General features: G+C 45.5%; 1 pseudogene; it reads right to left on the bottom strand.

The window, feature by feature from the left end:
• Positions 1-10,614: 10,614 nt before the first annotated feature.
• LOC113905482 lies at positions 10,615-13,271 on the bottom strand (annotated as a pseudogene).
• Between the last annotated feature and the right edge of the window lie 9,723 nt (positions 13,272-22,994).

The following is a 22,994-nucleotide window of genomic DNA, read 5'->3' as shown; positions in this document are numbered from 1 at the left end:
AGGGGGGACACAACTCTGGCTCAAGGTTTTGCAGTCCAGGGGGTAAACAACACTGCCTCTGGCACCCCCAGTCTTTGGGGAGACATAGCCCTGCCTTCAGGAGAGCCTGTCTGAGGGGAGACAGTCCTGCCTCAAGGAGACCTAGTCTGAGTGGAAACCCAGCCTTGTCACAGGGAGCCCCACCATGAGAGGAGACACAACCCTCCTCTCAGAGAGTCCCAATTTAAATGAGATACAATCCTGCCTCAGGAAGCTGAAGTGTGAGAGTGGACAAGCTCTGCCTCAGGTAGCCTAGCTCTGCAGGGAGAAATAGCCTTTCCTCAACCAGATCTAGTCAAATGGGAAACACAGACCAACCTCAGGGAGCCTGAATCTGAGGAGAGACTGGCCTTCCACCAGGAGCACCATCTGAAGGGAGACACAACCTTGCTGCAGCAATTCCACACTGATGGAGTACACAGGCCAGGGAACGTCAAGTTGAGGGAAACATAGACATACCCTCAGGGATCCCCAGTCTAAAGGGAGACACAGCCCGGCCTCAGGGAGCCCCACTCTGAGGAGAAGTATAGTCCTACTTCAGGGATTTCCAGTCTCAAGGGAGAACAACCTTGTCTCGGGGTGCCAAATTGTTAGCATAGACATATTGTGCCTCAGGTAGCCTCATCTGAGGATAGACACAGCCTTTCCTCAATGAGACCTAGTTTAAGGGGAGGAACAGCCCTGTTTCAGGGAGACTGAATCTGAGGAGGACAACACTGCTAATGGGAAGCCTCATCTGAGGGGAGATACAAGTCTGTCTCAGGGAGATCCAGTGAGGTGAGACACAACCTTTCCTCAGCAAGGGCAAGTCTGAGGAGAGACATATGCCTGTACCAGGAATTCCCAGTCTAAGAGGAGACACATCCCTGCCTCACGGAGTTCCACTTTGAGAGGAGACACATCTATCCCCTCAGAGAAGAAAGAATGTGTTAGTGGCTAAGTTGTGTCTGACTCTTTCCAACCCCATGGACTGTAGCCGCCAGGCTTCTCTGTCCATGGAATTCTTCAGGCAAGAATACTGGAGTGGGCTGCCACTCCAGTGGCATATTCCCAGGGGATATTCCCAACCCAGGGATCGAATCCAGGTCTACATTGCAGTCAGATTCTTTACCTTCTGAGCCACCAGGGAAGCCCCTCCCATGGGAAATCCCCAGTCCAGATGAGACACAGTCTTGCCTCAGGAAGTTAAAGGGCAGGAGTATACACAGCCCTGCCTCAGGAAGATCTAGACAGAGGGATTTGCCATTTCAGGACAGACATAGCCCTGTGTGAGGAAATTCCAGTCTGATAGGATGTGCAGCCTTGCTCTCAGGGATCCCTAGTCTGAGGGGAGATACAACCCTGCCTCAGGGAGCACCAGTCTGAGAAGATTCACAGTCTTACCCTCAGGGAAACTCAGCCTGAGGGTAGACACTGACCTTTCCCAGGAAGATCCAGTCTGAGGGGAAGGACAGCCTTCCCTCAGGGAACTGCAACTGAGGGAGGCACAGCCCTGCCCTCAGACAGACTCACTCTAAAGACCAAGCCGTGCTTCAGGAGTACACATAGCCCTACCTTGGAAAGACCTAGTCTGAGGGGAAACACAACCCTGCCTCAAGGATCCCAAGTCTCAGGAAGACACATTCCTGCCCTCTGGGACTTCTTATTTAAGGGGAGACATAACCCTGCTTCAGGGAGGTCTTGTCTGAGGGGAGACAGAGCCCAGCCTCATGGAGCCTCAATTTGAAGAGCTGCTCGGCCTCAGGTCACCCCAGTCTGAGGGGACATAACCTTTCCTCAGGGAGCTTGGATCTGTGAAGAGACAGCTTCACCAACAGGAAGTCTCTTCTGAGGGGATAAATAACCCTGCCCTAGGAATCCTCAAATTGAGGAGGTACATGGTCCTGCCTCAGGGAGCAGCAGTGTGAGGTGAAACCTCCTTCAGGGATTTCCAGTCTCTGGGTGACAGAGCCCTGCCTCAGGATCTCCTGTCTAAGGTGAAATACAGCACAGTGTGAGAGTAGACACAACCCTGCCTTAAGGAACCCCAATCTGAGGGGACACATAGCCTTGCTTGAAGAAGATTCATTCTGAGTGGAGATACAAACAGAATTGTCTTTAGTTTAATAGAAACTCTCAACTCCTCTCTAGAATGGGGGGGCTCTGCAGGTCAGCTGAAGGGAGAAGAGGGGAGAAGGGCACTTAGACTGTGGGACCGCCTCCTACAGACATTGAAACTCTTCTGGTCATGCCATCTGAGATTCTCTGAAAACTTGTGCTAGAGGTTAAGATCACATCTCCAGGGTTTTATACCTGGCACTGATTCTTCTTGGCAGTATGACCTTGAACAAGTTACCTAACTTCCCTGAGCCTCACTGCCTCACCTGTAACATGAATATGATAGCAATTTCTAACTCCAAAGGATTGTTAGGAGGATTATAGGAGATACTACATTAAAGTAACTAACACAGTGCATGACAGTTGGCAATGCAAGCCAGGGGTATTTTTATTATTTCAGAATCTTGGAGTGGCCTAACTTCTTAGAACCCATCATCCAATAAGGGTTAAAGGGAGGCAGTAAGAGCACTTACCTGCAGGTATGACCATGGGCATGGGTACCTGCCCTTAGGCAGGGCTGTGTCCTCCTGAGACTGGAAATCCCTGAAGCAGAGAATGTCTCCCCTCATACTGCTGCTCCCTGAGATACGGCCGTGTGCCCCCTCATTTGGGGATCCTTTGCATTCAAATACCAGCTCTCTCAGCAGCCTGCAATGTTACCTCACAGATTATATCCATATCTGGAATATTTTGCATTTCCAAGAAACTCACATATGTTAGTCTTCCCTGGGAGAGGGCTGAGCAAGGACTTCTCAGATCCATGTTACCATGAGATGTTAGGATTACAGAACTTCTTATAGGAAGGATGGTTTTCTCTGACTCACTGAAAGAAGTGCCTTCTCTCAAAGGATGGCAGCCTGGTGGAGGTCCTTTGTGCAGCAGGGAGAGGAGACTCCCCTTCTTTCTCAACTGCTTCCACCAGTCCCACTGCCAGGGTCAGTAAGCTATAACCAGTATCTGAACAACCTGTAAGATAAGAATAACTTGTACAGATGAACATTTGCCATCACTTGATGGTATGAACGTTGACTGAGACTCAACTAGATGAAAAGTCAGTCTCCCCAAATTCTGCCATTCTCATGAGTTGACCAGTAATATAAAAAGCTATATTCAACTTTTTACTTTCAATGTTGTCTATTGAAATTTCTTCCTCTCCTGTTACAGAAGTACATTCATAACACCCTTCCAATTGCCTTCCAGAAATCAGCTGCCCTACATTCCACTCAAATCAGTCTCAAGCCATCCCCATATCCACCCTGCACTTTGGAGCCAGAAGGACCTCCCAGAGTAGGCCTGACACCATCAGTCCCCTGATGAAAACTGCCTGGTGGATTCTCTTTGTCCTCAGGGTGACTCTAACCCTTTGGCTAGCTTACTGCCCTTTTCAGTGTGGGCTCAGCCTTCCTCACCAGCTACTTCCTACCCTCCTCCAGCTTTGTTGAGCTTCCTCCAATTCCCTAGGCCATCGTGCTTCCCTTTGTGCCGGCATTTTGCAGAGACTGTTCCCTCTGCCTGAAAGCCCTTTTACCCAAATCCCATTCCTATTGGCCTTTTAGGAGCCCTTTCAGACGCTATCTCCTCAGAAATACTTCCCTGATAGCACCCGCTCCGGGCTGTCATGTGTCTCCTCTGGGCTTCCACAGTCCTTGGCTTCTGTCTACTCAGCATTCACCAAGTTTTTAAAAATAACTGTGACCTCTCTTAGCCTGGAAGCCCCTCAGAGCCAGGAGCAATTTGATTCTGAACTGAAAACCCTTGGTTCCCACTGGCCATGTTTGTGCTGGCTCCTGACACTTGGGGAGGATGCAGGCTACCTGTCAGGGGCTGCAACTCAGGGTCCCCATTTCATTCCTCTTATGACTGCAGGTCCTCATCTGTGCACTGCGGGCAGGGGTACCCCGGTTCTAGATGGACTAAGGCCTAGATCAAAGGTGGGTGTGGAACTGTGGGGACATGGGTGGGGTAGATGGGGCAGGAGGCAGCAACTGAGCTTCCAGATGCTTTTATCATTGCTTCACAAGCAACACCAGACTTTGCATGATCTGAGCAATTCCAGCCAAAGGTCACTTTTCTGAGAAAGCTGTAATCAGCCTGGCCCTGGACCCTTCCCAACTCTCTACCTCTTCTTCCAGGAATGAAAGGGACTTGAAAGGCGATGCTTCACATGTGAGCTCAGGACCATGCACATACAATGGATTGTGAAAGGCTATGGATACATTTCTGTCCCAGGATCTGTGTGTGCATTTGGGTTCATATCACTGCCTGCACACGCCCCAGCATGAGTCTCTGTTAGCACATTTTGTGACCAGTGCCTGACCTCCACACCGTCACCCAAGTGTATTCCTGGCTTTTGGGTCTGAATACTTAGCTGTGTACATGTCTCATGAACGTGCAAAGCAGGAGTTCAGAAGCTGCAGGAGAGTCAAGCCCCTCAGTCCCTCCAGACTGTGACATCCTGCTCCCTGGGGCTCCCCTGATGCTGTACCCTGCAATCTCACTCCAAAGCTCCACCTCACCTGCAGCTTCAGGCTCCCAGATGATCAGTGTCCTCACCCTGCTGCTGTCCATCCAGGGCTGTTGGGGGAGACCTGGGGTCCTGAAACATGAGGATGAATCTTAAGGGCGGTGAGGGAACACTATTGGTGCTCCACCAGATTCCTTTCCCCATGACTTTGAACGCCATTCTGGGCTAGTGTCAACCTTGCTAACACCTGTCCCTGCACCTCTCCTGGGCTTCCTGACTCCACTGAGGACACAGTCCCAGGAGCAGAGTAGGTGAACATAGCAAGTTTACAGCACACCCTCCTGCTTCACCCAAGGGCCCCTCGGCCCAGACTGACTGGGGAAGCCCAGCTCCTTGCTCTAAGCAGTAACACACTTGGGACATCATGTTTGCTGTCCTGCAGGATGGGCTGAAGCTGCTTCTGGTATGGGTCACACCCTGCTTATCTGCTTCCCCTTCTTCATTCTGCTGCCTCAGCTTCTGTTTTAGTTTCTCCCGTGGGCATTTCCTCAACAAACCAAACTCACTGGACTCCTGTCCTATGCCAGGATCTGCTTCTGGGGAATTTGAACTAAAAACGAGGAGCTAGAGTTAGAAACCACTGACCCCCAACTACCTCTACACAACCTGGCTGAACAAAGAGCACGATGAGTCCACAAGGGGACGGGTGTCTCCAGGAGCTCCTCTCGGCCTATGATGTCCTACCTTCCTCGCTATTGTCCCCCAACGCTCTCTACCTTTACTGAAGGCCCCAGGCCCTCTCTGAAGCACCACCACAGTCCTGGGTAAGAAGGTTTCTCAGCCTCCTGGCTCCCTGTTCCTGAAGGTGTCTCCTTAAACCATCAGCTCCCCTTGGAGAATGAAGCGGTCACAGACAGAAAGCAGGAAAAGAGTTATCCTTCCAAGTGGAGTCAGCAAGGCAAGAGTTGCTCTGTCAACACCCTCCACATGCTGACTTCAAGGTGGTGCAACTGGGAGCACATGGGGGTCCAGGGGACAATACTAGACCTTCTGTTCCTCAGAGGGGGCCTCTTATGGTAGAAAGGGCTCCATTCTGGAATACGGGATTCTTCATCCCAATGGCACCTCTGTCATCGTCTGGCTGAGTAACTTCAGGGAGTCAGCTGATCCTTAGAAGGTCTCAATATCCTCATCTGTGAAGCCAGAAATGGAACACAGTAAATATGATATTCAGAGCACAGGATTCAAGCTTCAAACCTATGCATGTGACACTCTCTCAGAATGAAGGAACCAGCTGCTCATTTCCTCAGCAGTTCCATTTCCTCTTGTGTCACTGGAGATGCCCAACCTCAGGCTTGTGAGGGTGACAGGAGATAACCACAGAGCCCTACACAGTCCTTCATGGAATCAGCTTTGGGCGCTAGTAGCTATTTTTCCTAGTGTTATACGGAAATCCTAAAATATGATGCTGTTAAAGTGTTGCACTCAATATGTCAGCAAAGTTGGAAAACTCAGTAGTGGCCACAGGACTAGGAAAGATCAGTTTTGATTCAATCCTAAAGAAGGGCATACTGTTCATGGGGTTCTCAAGGCAAGAATACTGAAGTGGTTTGCCATTCCCTTCTCCAGTGAACCACATTCTGTCAGACCTCTCCACCATGACCTGGCCGTCTTGGGTGGCCCCACATGATGCTGGGAAAGATTGAGGGCAGGAGGAGAAGAGGACAACAGAGGATGAGATGGTTGGATGGCATCACTGACTCTATGGACATGGGTTTGGGTGGACTCTGGGAGTTTGTGATGGACAGGGAGGCCTTATGTGCTGCGGTTCATGGGGTTGCAAAGAGTTGGACACGACTGAGTGACTGAACTGAACTGAAAGAAGGGCAATGCCAAAAAATGTTCAGTTGAGCTCATTTTACATGCTGAGTAAATTTTACATTTTACATTTACATTTTACCTATTGAATAAGGTTATGCTCAAAATCTTTCAAACTAGGCTTCAGCAGTACTTGAACCGAGAACTTCCAGATGTACAGGTTGGGTTTAGAAATGGCAGAGAAACCAGAGATCAAACTGCCAACATTCATTGGATCATAGTAAAAGCAAGGGAATTCCAGAAAAACATCTACTTCTGCTTCATTGACTACGTGAAAGACTTTGACTGTGTGGATCACAACAAACTGTGGAAAATTCTTCAAGAGATAGGAATACCAGAATGCCTTACCCATCTCCTGAAAAACTTGTATGCGGGTCAAGAAGCAACAGTTGGAACTGGACATGGAACTATGAACTGGTTCAAAATTGGGAAAGTAGTATGTCAAGGTTGTATATTGTCACCCTACTTATTTAACTTCTATGCAGAGTACATCATGTGAAATGCCAGACTGAATAACTCACAAGCTGGAATCAAGATTGCTGGGAGAGATATCAACAACCTCAGATATGCAGATGATACTACCCTAATGGCAGAAAGTGAAGAGGAACTAAAGAGCCTTTTGATGAGGACAAAAGAGGAAAGTGAAAAAGTTGGCTTAAAACTCAACATTCAAAAAATGAAGATCATGGCATCTGGTTCCATCATTTCATAGCAAATAAAAGGGGAAAAAGTGATAGATTTTATTTTCTTCAGCTCCAAAATCACTGTGCGTGGTGACTGCAGCCATGAAATTAAAACAGGCTTGCTCCTTGGAAGGAAAGCTATGACAAACCTAGACAGTGTATTAAAAAGCAGAGACATCACTTTGCTGACAAAGGTCCATATAGTCAAAGCTATGGTTTCTCCAGTAGTTGTGTGGGGATATGAGATTTGAACCATAAAGAAGGCTGAGTGCTTAAAAATTGTTGCTTTTGAATTGAGGTGCTGGAGATGACTCTTGAAAGTCCCTTGGACTGCAAGGTGATCAAACCAGTCAACCCTAAAGGAAATCAACCTTGAATATTCATTGGAAGGACTGATGCTGAAGCTGAAGCTCCAATACTTTGGCCACCTGATGTGAAAAGCCGATTTATTGGAAAAGACCCTGATGCTGGGAAAAACTAAGGCAAAAAGAGAAGAGGGCAGCAGAGGATGACAGCATCACTGACTCAATGGACATGAATCTGAGCAAACTCCGAGAGACAGGGAAGGACAGGGAAGCCTGGTGGACAGGGTTGCAGAGTCAACAAGGACACACCTTAGTGACCAAACAACAACAACAAATGGGAAGATAGAGAACAAGATAGAGGAACCTACCTTGGGTGACCTCCTACGACTCCCAGCAGCCTCGCAGCACTTGCCTGCTTCTGCACTGTCATGTGAGAAAGAAATACTCTTCTCTTTTGTTTGTACAACTGCTCTGGGATGTTTATTTAGTCTTTTAGTGGTTCTGGCCATGCTTGAACTAATTTGAGGTAAATGAAATAGTGTGGAACTAAGATACAGGAAAATAAAGTTGGGTAACATGGGAGGACATGATCAGAGTTAAAGTATTCCAAAGTCCTTTGTTGTTTGTGAGAAGAATAGACATATTCATTAACTTAGCAATCTAAAAAGTATATTAACTTAAAACACTCACTGAGACAAAGAAATGGGAATATTGACAGTTTTATCAATGCCAGAAAAGAGGGAGAAAATGCATAGATAAAAAACATGGCAAAGAGGAAATAGAGTAAAAGATGGTAAGAATATTGCAAATATGTCAGTGATGGGGTCAATGGTTCAGATGGTGAAGAATCTTCCTGCAATGCAGGAGACCTGGGTTCGATCCTTGGGTCAGGAAGATCCCCTGGAGAAGGAAATGGCAACCCACTCCAGTATTCTTGCCTGGGAAATCCGATGGACAGAGGAGCTTTGTGGGCTACAGTCCATGGGGTTGCAAAGAGTCAGATACGACTGAGCAACTAACACTTTCAATTCACGCTTCAAATGTAAATTATCTAAACTTTCCAGTTAAAAGATAGAGTATGTCAGAGGTAGAAAAATAACAACTAAAATAAAATACAGCTATACATTGTTTGTAGAGGACATATTTAAACACAATGCACATAAGCATGTAATAAAGTGATGGAAACTGTGTAGCGGGCAAATGCTAACACGATACTGGATGCCTGGGGCTGGTGCACTGGGATGACCCAAAGGGATGGTACGGGGAGGGAGGAGGGTTGAGGATGGGGAACACGTGTATACCTGTGGTGGATGCATGTTGACATATGGCAAAACCAACACAATATTGTAAAGTTAAAAAATAAAATTAAATTAAATTAAAGAAAAAAAACAAAACAAAAGGAAGGTCCTATCACTATGTTAATATCAGACAGAACTGACCTTAAAACAAAAGGCATTACTGAGGATAAAAAATGGTCACTATATAAAAATAAATGAAACAATTTACCAGAAATATAGATAATAGTTTGCATCTCATAATATAACTTCAAAATGAATGGAGCAAAACATTGCAGAATCAGAAAAGTGCACAAAATCCATCATCATCATTATCATCATCATCAGAGAGAGATTTTTTTTAAAAACACATCTAAGTAACTGGTAAAACATACGCATAAATGTTGCTAGGAATGTAGAAGATTTTAAAAATTAAAGATCCTGCACCCAAGAACTAGATTCAGACAGTACTAGATTCCAGTACTTTTGCCTAGAAAATCTAGATTGGTAGGCTGCAGTCCATGGGGTTGCTAGAGTCGGACACGACAGAGCAACTTCACTTTCACTTTTCACTTTCATGCATTGGAGAAGGAAATGGCAACCCACTCCAGTGTTCTTGCCTGGAGAATCCCAGGGACGGGGAAGCCTGCTGGGCTGCCGGCTATGGGGTCGCACAGAGTTGGACACGACTAAAGCGACTTAGCAGCAGCAGCAGCATTATTATTTGAAATGCTAAGTTAAGGGTAATTTTCATTTTAAACACACTCAATGTGTGTATGGATTTTCAAATTTTTAGAGCAGTTATAGATTCACAGAAAAATTGAGCCTAAAGTACAGAGTTCTCATATATGCCATTCTCCACATCCATACAGCCTCCCCAGCTACCAACATCTGGCACCAGAGCAATTCATTTATTATGATCGATGAGCCTACATTGACACACTGTCACTCAAAACTCAGTCTACATTAGGGTTCACTCTTCCTGTTTTACTCTCTGTGGGTTTTGACAAATGTATAATAACATGTATCCACCAGCATAGTATCCCACAGGATAATTTCACTGCCTTAAGAATCCTCTGGGCTCTGTGGATTCACCTGTCCCTCCCCATTAACCCCTGACAACCACTGATCTTTTTACTGTCTCCACGGTTTTGTCTTTTCCAGAATATCATACAATGGGCATCATATATTACATAACCATTTCAGATTGGCTTCTTTCACTTACTAATATACATTTAAGCTTCTTCCATGTTTTTCATGGCTACATTTTAACAGTAAATAATAATTCATTGTTTGGATATGCCACAGTTTATTTGTCCATTCACCTACTGAATGATATCAACATTGCCTGCCTCCATACTTACCAAGTATAAATGAAACTGCTATAACTTTATGTGCAAGTTTTAGAATGCACATATGTTTTCAACTCATTTGAACCAATATAAAAGAGCATGATTACTGCACTATACGATGAGTATGTTTCATTTCTTAAACTGCCATTCCACAGTTGACTGTACCATTTTGCATTGACACCAGCAGCCAATGGGAGTCCCTGTTGCTTCACATGAACCTCACCTGCATTTGGTGATGTCAACATCCTGGAGGATACTCAGGCAAACTCAGTTACAAATAATGAGGAACTGAGGCCTCCTACTATCAGCCATATGAGTGACCCAAATTAGAAGTGCATCCTCCAGCTCCAGTCAACTAGGTGTGCAATGGTATGCCATTGTTTGAATTTGCATTTCCCTAATGAGATATTCCCTAATGAGATATGATGTGGAGCATCTTTCCATATGCTGATTTGCCATCTATACATCGTCTCCTGGGAAGTGTCTGCTTAGGTCTTTTGCCTGTTTTTTTTTTTTTTTTTTTTTTAAGCAATCATCTGTTTTATTATACAACTCTATAAACAGAAGATGAACAGAAATACACAATATACTTACCTGTACATGTGAACCTACTTTTTTAGCTACAGATATTTATTATAGTTTATACTGACTTTAATTTTATAGTTCATAACTATGTATAACCTTATTGCAATAAGGGCAAATTCTACATGGGGAGATTCACAGGCCAATCACATTAGGCATCACCAGTACATTCAAAAACTGTACCTCATATAGGGGTGTATCTTCCCTGATCCTGTCAATTCGAGTGTCTTTACAGCTTAAGCTCATTTGCTATATTAGATGCAATGTTTTTAAAGGCAATAGACGTCCCGGATATTCGCTTGAAGCGGACCCCGTTGAGGGACAGTCGTGGCAACTTGCAGACTTCCATCTCCCACTGCACGAGGCTATCCTGCCTGGCATCACCATGGACGCAGAAAAGCAAAAACCTCTCTTTCTGTTCATAATCACAGTTATTTGCATCTAACACTTTGCGGATTTCTCTCATCATGTCTTTGGGGTCCATTGAACTAGTTAGTGGTCTTCATGCTCCACGTGAACCGCAGAGAACGTGGCTTGGAATCTTTACCCTCCTCCTTTTTCTCTTTTGGTTCCCCTGTTGTACTTCTTGAGGTATCGGCTCTGCCACTGGCTTCGCCTTCACTTGGATCCCTGCGGATGAATTTGGATGTTATTTTGCTTATTATACCAGTGGACGTGCCCCTCCTGGCGTGCGCGAAGGCCCCAGTCTCGTGGGACGGGGAGGCGGGCGGCCCGTTGTAGGCGGCGCTGCGGCGCTCGCGCAGCTGCTCCCCGTGGAAGGTGCTGCGGCTGGAGCTGCCACAGGGGAAGCAGGTGCGGTCGGGCGTCGAGGCGTTAATACTGTGAGCAGATGGCGACGCAGCGGGCACGCGCTGGCTTGTGCCAGGCCTGTAAGCTTCAGAGCTGTCTTTAATGGTTGGCAGTGTGACTTTAATAGGATGGCCGGAAGCGGACATGGACTTCTGGTGGCGGGGTCATGCTGAGGGCACAGCGGAGGCCACGGCGGAGCCTGCAGAGGACATGCTGCTCGCGGACATCTCTGTCAGGCTGCTGTCTTTTCCGTTTTGCAACGCTGTGTATCGATCTGTGGTTCTTTCACAGACATACGTATTCCTTCTTGCCATGCTACCTCCAGGATACACATTGTTACTTGGAATAGTTGAAGACTTTTTTCTTTCTGGCCCTACAAGAGGACTTGCAGTCATTTCACTTTCTGATCCAACTGTTGTGCTGCCAAGTTTATGAGCCACATCTTTGTCCCAACCCTCTTTCTGTTCACTTTCCACGCTGTTAGCCTGAGGCCTTTGGTATATGATACAGCAGGAGGAATGGATGGACCAGCATGATCACTAAAGCGTCGTTGCCTCTGGTTTGCCGAGATGCTCCGCTGGACCTTCAGGTGAGCAGGGGACTTCAGGGTGCTGTTGTTTAAGTCACTGCTGGGCCGGGACCTCTGACACAAGTTTCCACTGGATAACGATTCACCCCCGTCAAATTCAGGTGGTTTTCTACCTAGAAGAATATAAGTAGCCATGACTTCATCATATTTCTGATTTATTAAGGCATCATTTATCTCATCTCGTACAAAACCCATGGTGATCATGATATCTATTCTTTTTGTGTCACTGAAATCTGGTTCAGGCTCAGCATGTGGCTTTAGTTCTTCTTCTTCATGACCAACATTCATCCACCGATCTTTCATTATTTGTTCTAAGCTGCCCTCTTAATTGGATTCAGCACTAATAATTTCTTCAAAAGGTTTTCACAGTCTGTGGACATATAGAAGGGAATACGGTACTTCCCTCGTAAGACCCGCTCCCGCAGTTCCTTTAAATTCTGGCCGTCAAAAGGCAAGGAGCCACTGACTAACGTGTAGAGAATGACGCCGAGGCTCCACACATCCACTTCAGGCCCGTCGTACTTCTTCCCTTGGAAAAGCTCAGGAGCGGCATAAGGTGGGCTTCCACAAAATGTGTCCAACTTGTTCCCGACTGTAAATTCATTACTTAAGATCACGGTGAACAATACACTTTTGATGACAATACTGTACAGCAGATACAATCTGCCTAAATTTTGCACGGGCCTCTTTTTCTTTCATTCTTCCATGGGCAACTAAGTAATCAAATACTTCACCCCCACTCGCGTATTCCATGACTAAATAGTCTTCCTGTTTCAATAACTTCAAACAATTTTACTATGTTAGGGTGATTCAATATCTTCATTATTCGTACTTCTCGAAACAACTTTTGTAGACTGGTAGGATTTATTTGAGTTTTGTCTATTATTTTCACAGCAACCTCTCTACCGGTTAGAACATGCCTTGCCAAATTCACTTTGGCAAAATTTCCCTTCCCTATTGTCTTTTGTAAACGGTAATTTCCAGTGTGAGGCTGTTCGTCTGTTGCTGACATAATGGAGTTTCTTTCTACATCGAGGGATGTTCTGTCTGCTACTTGATTTGGTTGGCTGGATATAGGGTTCAGTATATCCATCCACAGATGTATGGTTCTCCGTGTCCCGCTCGTTCACCGTCGGCAGTGGCGTCCGGGCCGACATTTTGTGCGGGCGGCGCGGTCGGGCCGGGTTCTCGCGGGCCGGGCCGGCCCGGGCCGGGCCCGGGCTTGCTGCGGGCCCCGGGGGCGAGAGGCAGGGGCTGCGGCCGCTTCGCGCGAAGCCGGGGCCGGGCCGGGGAGAGCGGCTCCCGCAGGCCGCGGGCGGTGCAACAAGCGGCCGCGGCGGGGGAACGCGGGGGACAGAGGACGCGGAGGAAGAGGATGGGGAGCCGCTTCCCGGGGCGGCGCCGCCGGGGGCACGCGGGCCGGGGCGAGGGAGGGCTCCGGGCGAGGGCGGTTGCCCGGCGCGGGCTGGGCGGCGAGGCCGGCGGGACGCGACGCCGAGGCTGGGAGGCGGGGCGGGAGCCGGAGAGGGGCGGTGAGTTGGCGGTCGGGATCCGGGCCCCGCTAGGCTCTCCGGGCCATGGCCGAAAGCGAAGCGGCGCCGCAAATCACTGCCTGGCTGGTCCCGCCGAGCGCGGCCGGGAGCCGCGGCCCTGACAGCACTGCCCGCGTCGCGCCCCCACGCCCCGCCTCAGGTGAGCGGCGCCGCCGGGCCGAGCCGCAGCTACGCGCCCGGGGCCCAGCGCGGCGGCGCCCCCGCGCCCTGGGCGCGCCAGCCCAGACTCAGAGTCCCGCGCGGTCTCCGCCGCCGCCGCCGCCGCCGCCGCCCTTGCCTATTTTTTTAAATCAGATTGTTGCTTTTCTTACTGTTGAGTGTTCAAAGTTCTTTGCACATTTGGGGTAACAGTCATTTAACATATTTGCCTTTTGCAAATATTTTCTCCCAGTTTGTGGCTTGTCCTCTCATTCGTTTGACAGTGTGTTTTGAAGAGCTGAAGAGTTTAATTTAATTAAATTCACCTTATCTCTTTTTCACGATTGTGCCTGTGATTTTGTATGCAAAGAGCCATTGCCATTCTCAGGTTCTCCTAGATTTTCTCCTGCTTTATCTAGGAGTTGCAGGTTTTTGCATTTTAACTTTAGTTCTATGATCTATTTTCAGTTAAATTTTGTGAAGGGTATGAAGTCTGTCTGGATTCATGAACTTTTTATTTTTTTGGTATGTAAATATCCAGTTGATCCAGCACCATTTGCTGGAAAGACTATCTTTTCTCCAGTGTGTTCCTTTTCTTCCTTTGCCAAAGATCAGTCGATGATCTGTATGGGGGCTTTGGGGGTTCTCTATTCTGTTGCATTGGTCTATTTGTCCCTTCTTTCAACAATACCATCCTGTCTTATTTTTAGACATACCAGAGTATTCAAGACTTATGGTAAAGTAACAATCTAATATTAATGTAACTGAAATCTAGAAACAGAGATAACAGAGCAGAAGAAATGTTTAGGCATGATGAGATGGCTGGATGGCATCACTGACTCGATGGACGTGAGTCTGAACTCCTGGAGTTGGTGATGGACAGGGAGGCCTGACACGACTGAGCGACTAATGTGATCTGAACATTTTCTAAAATAATTAAACATATGAGACCATAGACCCAGGAACATAGAGATTCTCAATGGGATTTTTTTTTTTTAAACCTAGATACATTATAGTAAAGCTGCTAAAAACCAAGAGAGTCTGCAAGGCAGTCAGATCAAAAGGTGTATTTAATACAGAGAAACAAAGATAAGAACTATATCTTTGAAGAGCTGAAAGGAAAAATAATTGTCAACCAAAATGTATCTACCCTGTGAAAATCTCTTTCAAAATATAAGGCAAAATTCAGATATTTTCAGGCAAACAAAAGCCAAGAGAATTAATTCCTAATGGGCTTGTGCTATAAAGAGCTTTAAGGAAATTTCTTCAAGCAGAAGGATTATGATACCAAATAAAAACCTGGGTTTACACCAAGCAATGAACAACTCCAGAAATGATAAAAACAAACAACAAAAAAACCCCAACAATAATACTTTTAGACCTTTCCAAGTACACAATCATATCAACTGCAAGGGATTGATTGACTCCTTTTCTTCCCCATCTGGGATCTCTTACTGATTTCTCTTTTCTTAATGCTTTCCCTAATGTGTCCAGTACATGTTGAACAGCAGAGGGCTTCTTCGGTTTACTGTTGCTCTTAGTGGAAATGCCCCAAGAGTTTCCCCATTAAAGTAGATTTTTAGCTTTAGGAATGAAGTATATATATTTTATCATACGAAGAAGCCATTAATCAATTTCACTCTACAGTAATTTTGGTCAAGAGCTTTTTAGCATCTATGGAAATAATCATGATTTTCATCTTAAGTCTACTTATCTGATGTACTATGGTGATGTTTTCCCTAAACCAATATTTTCATAGTATTTGATAGTGTGAAGTTTGTTTTTTAATATTTTCTAACAGAACATTTTAATATTTATTAATATATTTTGTCTTAATACTCAGCAATTCAGTAATTGCTTAATTGCTTCTTTTTTTGTGCTTCTTTCTGAAAAATTGAGTTTAAATATCAACGTGCTACTTGCTATAGGAAGAAGAAATTGGAAGTTTTTCTTCATTTTATAAACTTTCAAACAATTCATGGAGCAGTGGGTCTTAACAGATTTGGTGAAATTATTACATGAAACCGTCCTGGCCTGGTGCTGTTTTGTGGGGAAATTCTTCTGTTTCTTCTATGCACATTGTTCTGTTTTACCTATCTAACCTTAACTGGATCCGTTTGGTAAATTGAATTTCCCTTCAACCTATGAATTTCATCTAAGTATGAAAATTTATTTAAATGGAAGTTTGCCAAGTAGTTTTCTGGAATTTTAAAGTTTCTCTGTTTCAGTTATATCTCCATTATCTTTCTTATTTTGTATACATGTGATTTGTCCCTTTATTTTTTTAAAATAATTTTTAAATTTGTTAATGGCTGGACTGGGTCCTCATTGCTATGTGCGGGCTCTAAGCGCACAGGCTTCTCCTTGTCGTGGCTTCTCTTGTTGCGGAGCACGGCTCTAAGGCTCACATGTGGGCTCAGTGGTTGTGGAACACTGGCTTAGTTGCCCTTCGGCACATGGAATCCTCCTGGACCAAGAATTGAACCCCTGTCCGCTGCATTGGTGTGCATACTCCTAACCACTGAACCACCTGGGATGTCCTTTTTTCTTCTTGATTATATTACTTATTTAAAATGTTTAGAAACCAAAATTTAATTCATTAATTAGATTTATTCTTTTTTAAAATCTCTGTCTCATTAATATCTGATTTTTTATCTTTAATATTTTCCTCCTTGTGTTTTCTTTTGGGCTTCTTTGTTACACTTTTGCTAGATTTTAAGGCCTGGAAATCTAACTCATCTATTCTTTCTCTTTTATTCACATACACATTTCCTCAAAATGATCTCTGAATTCAACAGTCTTTGAATGTAACATTCCAAGAAGAATTACTAGAATTTTAAAAGATGACCCTAAAACACACTTGGAAAAATAAATTGCTAATTAAACCTTGGAAATGTTTTTTTTCCTTTTTAAATATTTATTTACTTATTTGGCGGCACTGAGTCCTAGCTGTGGACTTACGGGATCGTCAGTCTTCACTGGGGCATGAGAGCTTTAGGTGCCTCGAGTGAACTCCTACTTGTGGCGTGTGGGATCTAGTTCCCTGACCAGGGATGGAACCCAGGCCACCTGCTTTGGAAGCAAAGAGCCTTAGTCACTAGATCCCAGGGAAGCCTCTTATCTTGGACATGTCTAAGATAGAAAAACCAGGAAGCTTGCCCTCCCACATATTAGAACTAAATAATTAAGGGGGTGTGACATTGGCATAGATACATAAATTGACCAATGAAAGAGAATAAAAGCCCTGACCTAGCCCAGGTAGTGCTGGATTCTTTTGTACAGCAAAGGTGGCACAGTATATCACTGGGGACGGGAGAGGTATTTAACAAATAGGACTGTGTAGAAAGGTCCCTAACGTGAAAGGAGAAGTGAAAACTAACGCATACTATATAATTACATAAACATCCAGATGATTAAATATTTATGTATGAAAAGCAGTATTAAATTCTCAATGGAGAAATTGTTTTTTCTGAGAAAAAAGCGTTTTGGAGTTTCTTTTTCACACATCTTTTAATGCCATATTCTTTGTTTTCATTTAAAAGGGAAATAAAGCATGAAAAAACTTAGTATAGGGGCTCAGTATGGGAACTTACCTGGATTGAAACACCAAGATATTACTGTGGGCTTAAAGAAAAGAACTTAGAAAAGAATTCTCAATGTCTTTTAGGTAGGTTTGGTTTAGTTGCTCTGTTGTGTCCGACTCCTTGCAACCCCAAAGATTGCAGCAAGCCACGCTTCCCTGTCCATCACCAACTTGTGGAGCTTGCTCAAACTCATGTCTGTTGAGTCAGTGATGCCATCCAACCATCTCATCCTCTGTTCTCCCCTTCTCCTCTTACCTTCAATCTTTCCTAGCATCAGGGTCTTTTCAATGAATTGGTTCTTCACATTAAGTGGCCAAAAAATTGGAGCTTCAGTTTCAGCATCAGTCTTTCCAATGGACTGATTTCCTTTAGGATTGATTAGTTGGATCTTCTTGCAGTCTAAGGGACTCTCAAGAGTCTTCTCCACCACCACAGTTCAAAAGCAGCAATTCTTTGGCCCTCAGCTTTCTTTATGGCCCAACTCTCACACCCATACATGACCACTGGAAAAACCATAGCCTTGACTAGATAGACCTTTGTCACCAAAGTAATGTTTCTGCTTTTTAATATGCTGTTTAGGTTTGCTGTAGCTTTTCTTCCAAGAAGCAAGCCTCTTTTAATTTCATGGCTGAAGTCACCATCTGCAGTGATTTTGGAGCCCAAGAAAATAAAGTCTGCTACTGTTTCCCTTGTTTTCCCATCTATTTGCCATGAAGTGGTGGGACCAGATGCCATGATTTAAATTTTTGGAATGTTGAGTTTAAGCCAGCTTTTTCACTCTCCTCTTTCATCAAGAGACTCTTTAGTTCCTCTTCACTTCCTGCCATAAGGATGGTATCATCTACATATCTGAGGTTATTGATATTTCTCCCAGCAATCTTGATTCCATCTTGTGCTTCATCCAGTCTGGCATTTTCTATGATGTATTCTGTATATAAGTTAAATAAGCAGGGTGACAATATACAGCCTTGACGTACTCCTTTCCCAATTTGGAACTAGTTGTTGTTCCGTGTCCCATTCTAACTGTTGCTTCTTGACCTGAATACAGATTTCTCAGGAGGCAGGTATGGTATTCCCAACTCTTCAAGAATTTTCCACAGTTTGTTGTGATCCACACTGTCAAAGCCTTTAGCGTAGTCAATGAAGCAAATGTAGATGTTTTTCTGGCATTCTCTTGCTTTTTTCATGATCCAGTGGATCTTGGCAATTTGATCTCTGGTTCCTCTGCCTATTCTAAATCCAGCTTGAACATCTGGAATTTCTCAGTTCAAGTTCCGTTGAAGCCTCGCTTGGAGAATTTTGAGCATTACTTTGCTAGTGTGTGAGATGAGTGCAATTGTGCACATTTTCAGCATTACTTGATTTTCTATATCAAAGTAAGCAATGTCTATGTTTAAAAAGCTGACAAATATGAGTATATTAAAATTTAAAATGGTTTGTCCTGCAGTGACACCTTAAAACAAAGCAAGATATTGAAAAAGAGATTCATAGTATGTACAGACAAACAACACTATAGGGAACTAGCAAAAATTAAGGAGTTTACACTGAGAAGAAATGCCTCCGAATAAAGACATGTTCAACGTTCATGATGAGGAAATGCAAATCAAGATCCCGACTCAATATCAGTCTACACGCTAATAAATAATTAGAAGTCTGTCCACGCCAAGGGCCAGAGAAGATATGCATCCAAGGGATCTCATATACGTTTCTGGTGAGAGTGTAAACTGGTGCTGCTGTTTGGGAAAAGCCTGGCACTACCCCTCCCCAGCTCCTGCAGTTACATATGCTTTGACCTAGCAGTCCCTCCGGCTGTTGAGACTGTGGGATGGAGAAAGGGCACACAGACAGAAACTGGTGAGAACACTGGCATTAGAGTCGATCGAAGAGGCTGGCTGTAGGGGTGGAAAGCAGCTTTCCCACGCAAGACATATATAAATCAGCAAAAGACTAGAGCACGAACTTGTCATAAAATGTTATTCAGATGGTCAATAAACAAATTAGAATGTGCTCCACCTCTCAGGCTAGAAAACCACAGTAAGCACAATGAAGTGTCCCCACATACTCACTACGATGGCTGAAATGTTGAGGAGGATGTGGGGCAATTGGAACTCTCGTGTGAGGCTTGTGGGTGTAAATTTGTACAGTCACTTTGGGAAATGTGTGGTTTTATAAAAAGAGATATGGCTGTCCTATTCCTGGGGACTCATTCAACAGAAATGTATGGAAATGTGAATCAAAATCATGAACAGAATGCCACTATCACTGCGTGATACATAGGAGAGTTGGGAAGTCAGTAGACCCTAAGAGCTCTAATCACAAGGAGAATTCTTTTCTTTTGTTTTTATTGTACTATGTAAGATGATGGATAATAATGAAATCTATTGTGGTAGTCACGTCACAACATTTGTAAGTCACACCATAATACTGGATACCTTATGTTTCTATGGTAACATATGTCAATTATTTCTCAAATAAATTTGAAAAAGAAAAATAGAAAAGAAAGCCCTCAGCTGCACAATTTGCAATAGCCAGAAACAGAAACACACCAAAAATCTTCAGTAGTAAAATACAAGAATTGTAGCTTATTCACACAGTGAAGTCCTGTGTGTCAATGAGAACAAGCGTACCACAAATACACACAATTTGGATGACTCTCAAAATATAATCTTTTTTTTTAAAGTTTATTTTCTTTTTTAACTTTACAATATTGTATTGGTTTTGCCATATATCAACATGAATCCACCACAGGTATACACGTGTTCCCCATCCTGAACCCTCCTCCCTCCTCCCTCCCCGTACCATTCCTCTGGGTCGTCCCAGTGCACCAGCCCCAAAAGAGTCAGTTCCAAAAGGCATATTGTGTAAGACTCACTTATTATAAAGCTCAAAGCAGAGACAAGGCTGTGTGAAGTCTGGGGAGGAGAGGAGTGATGGACAAGGTGTTATTTGTCAGTCAGAGTGGAGATCACACCAGTGTGTTCACTCTGGGACAATGCATCACTCCTGCACTTAGGGTTTGTGCCTTTTCCTGTATGTTTGACATATTTCAATTCAAAGTGTACATTTTAAAGGAGAGATTTAGGAGAACAGGCTGAAGAGGGGAATGGAAACGGAAAGAAATAGTCCAGAGTGACTCTAAGGTTTTGGTCTGAGGAACCAGGTCATTGAGTCCCCTTTCCTGAGATGACAAAGAGCAGAGGAAAAGCTGGTCTGGGCAGGAGAGGGAAGGTCAAGTTCAGTTTTATTCAGGCTATGATGGAGGTGCTGAGAAGATTACCAGGGAGGATATCAAGTACCCAACTACATAGTCAAGTCTAGAGCCCAGAGGGAAGTCAGGCTGGAGATACAGTTTGGAAGTGTTTGTCCTGTAGACAGACTCCAAGGCCATGAGTCTGGATAAGGTCTCTGCTGGAAAGGAAGGAGGGTCCAATGGCTGAGAGGGGCGGGAGGGCCCTCAAACACTTAGCCTGGTGAAGGATAAGGACAACTGTGGATATCCAGGGGCAGCCAGAGGGGCAAGAGGGAAACCAGGAGAGTGTGGTGTCCACAGATCAAGTGGTTTCAAGGAGGAGGGAGGGACCAACTGTGTCTGAGGCTGCTGAGAGGTCAAGATGAGAGCTGAGAATTGACCACTGGATTCAGCAGTGTGGAGACCACTGGTGAACTTGTCAAGGGCAGTTCCATGGAACAGTGATGTCTGAAGGCTGGAGGAGGGAGGAGAGAATGGGAGGGGAGGGTGTGGAATGCAGACAGTTATTCCATGAGTTGTGCTATGCAGGTGAGCCGAGGAATAGGGCACGAGATGGAGGAGATGGTGGGTCCAAGAGATTTATGATGGAAGCTGTTACTGCATATTTGTGGAGGGGAACAGTGATCTGGCAAGAGAAAGTAGACAATTGTTTATTGCTGGGAGGGTATGAAGAGGACAGGACTGCACTATACTTGGTGGTTCACCTGCCAAGAAATGGGCAAGATTTGACAAAAAATGATCTGGCAGATAAAGCATTGCCTACGGAAGCAAATGCATTTTTTTCCCCTCCATCTCTACCTGGGTCTAGGGTAATGGGTTCAAAGAATTCTCCTAGGAAAGAGGTCCTTGCCAAGCATGCGCAGGGAGGCATTGGGGCTGGGCTGGATTGGGCACTCACCCTCCCCAGCCCCCACAAATGCTTAGACAACCTCCGGCAGAAACAAAAGCCAGCAGGTGTCTCCAACCACAGCAGAGCTCAGAGAAGCCTCAGGAGCCAACAGAGGAGCCAGAATGGTGGGGTTTGTGCCCTTGTTTTTGCCATGGGAGCGCAGACTGCAGATCTTTGCGGTCCTGCAGTATGTCTTCGGCATCATTGCCCTGAGTAAGGGGACTGGGTTGGGGGACGGGAGACTGTGGGTTTCTGTCATTCCAGGTACACACAGTGTATTGATGGGACAAAGATGTAGGTCCTGAGGGGACTGCTGAGCCTACTGGCCCTCCTGGAGGCCTCTGCAGCGGGTGGGAATCTGTTGGGTCTGGGGGGTAGAAGCCCTCACCTGTGACTTTGGGCAGGGTTCTTAGCCTTCCTGGGCTGTGGGTTCCACCTGAATACCAGGACAGGGACCCACCTCAAGATGCTTGGTGCTGTGAGGAAGGAATCAGTGATTCTGGGACATTTGAGCTGCTCAGACTGCTCAGACAGGATTGAGTTCTTGCTTTTCATCCAGAGAAGAGGAGACTGACTCTGGTGGGTGGGAAAAGAGAGGGGAATAGGGATGAACAGGAGGGGGAGTGAGGCAGGGGCCCATACGGAATGGGCGAGTGAGAAGCACACGTGGGTCAGACTCTGGCTGGGCAACTGACTGCCTGTGGGATCCTGGAGGACCCATGCCAAGCCTCCCCGTGCCTCTGTCTCATCATCTGCAGAATGGGCCCAAGGATGCTGACCTTATCAGGGAGGGGCTGTGGATGAAAGGCAGAAATGTGCTCACTCTTCTCAGCTCAGCCCTGGCCTGGCCCTGGGTAGGGAGCCCAGAGGGTATGTGGGATCTAGTACCTGACCTATTCCCACAGTGAACATATCCATTATGACAGGAAGGCCACAAACATGCCAAGTTCAGCTCTGCTGAAGGGACCATTTTTGAGGAGGGCCTGGGATTGAGGACTGGGAAGGGAAAGTGACTGGCAGTGTGTGAGACTCTTCATCTCCCCTGCTGGCACCAGACTGGGTAGAAACTGCTCCCCCTGTAAGTGCTGGCATTCAGCCTGTACACAGATGCCACTGCTGTGCTAAGTCACTTCAGTCCTATCCAACTCTTTGTGAGCCCATGGACTGTAGCCCACCAGACTCCTCTGTCCATGGGATTTTCCAGTTAAGAATACTGAAGTGGGTTGCCATGCCCTTTTCCAGGGGATCTTCCTGACCCAGGGATTGAACCTGCATCTCTTGCGGCTCCTGCATTGCAGGCAGATTCTTTACCACTGGTGCCACCTGGAAAGCCCTCTATCCTGGTGTTAAACTATGTACATACTCTGTACAGAATGCTCTACAGCTATTTCACACATTCACACACAAACTTACACACACACAGTCACCACAAACCCAACACACACACCACACACATATACCAGGTGGTCCCTTAGAACCTCCCCCAACTTTAGCAGCTAAAATTTTC

The sequence above is a fragment of the Bos indicus x Bos taurus genome, chromosome 15, assembly GCF_003369695.1.
Source record: "Bos indicus x Bos taurus breed Angus x Brahman F1 hybrid chromosome 15, Bos_hybrid_MaternalHap_v2.0, whole genome shotgun sequence".
Classification (NCBI taxonomy): Eukaryota; Metazoa; Chordata; class Mammalia; order Artiodactyla; family Bovidae; genus Bos; species Bos indicus x Bos taurus.
The sequence above is the reverse complement of the archived record's forward strand: the minus strand, read 5'-3'. Positions and strand labels throughout refer to the sequence as shown.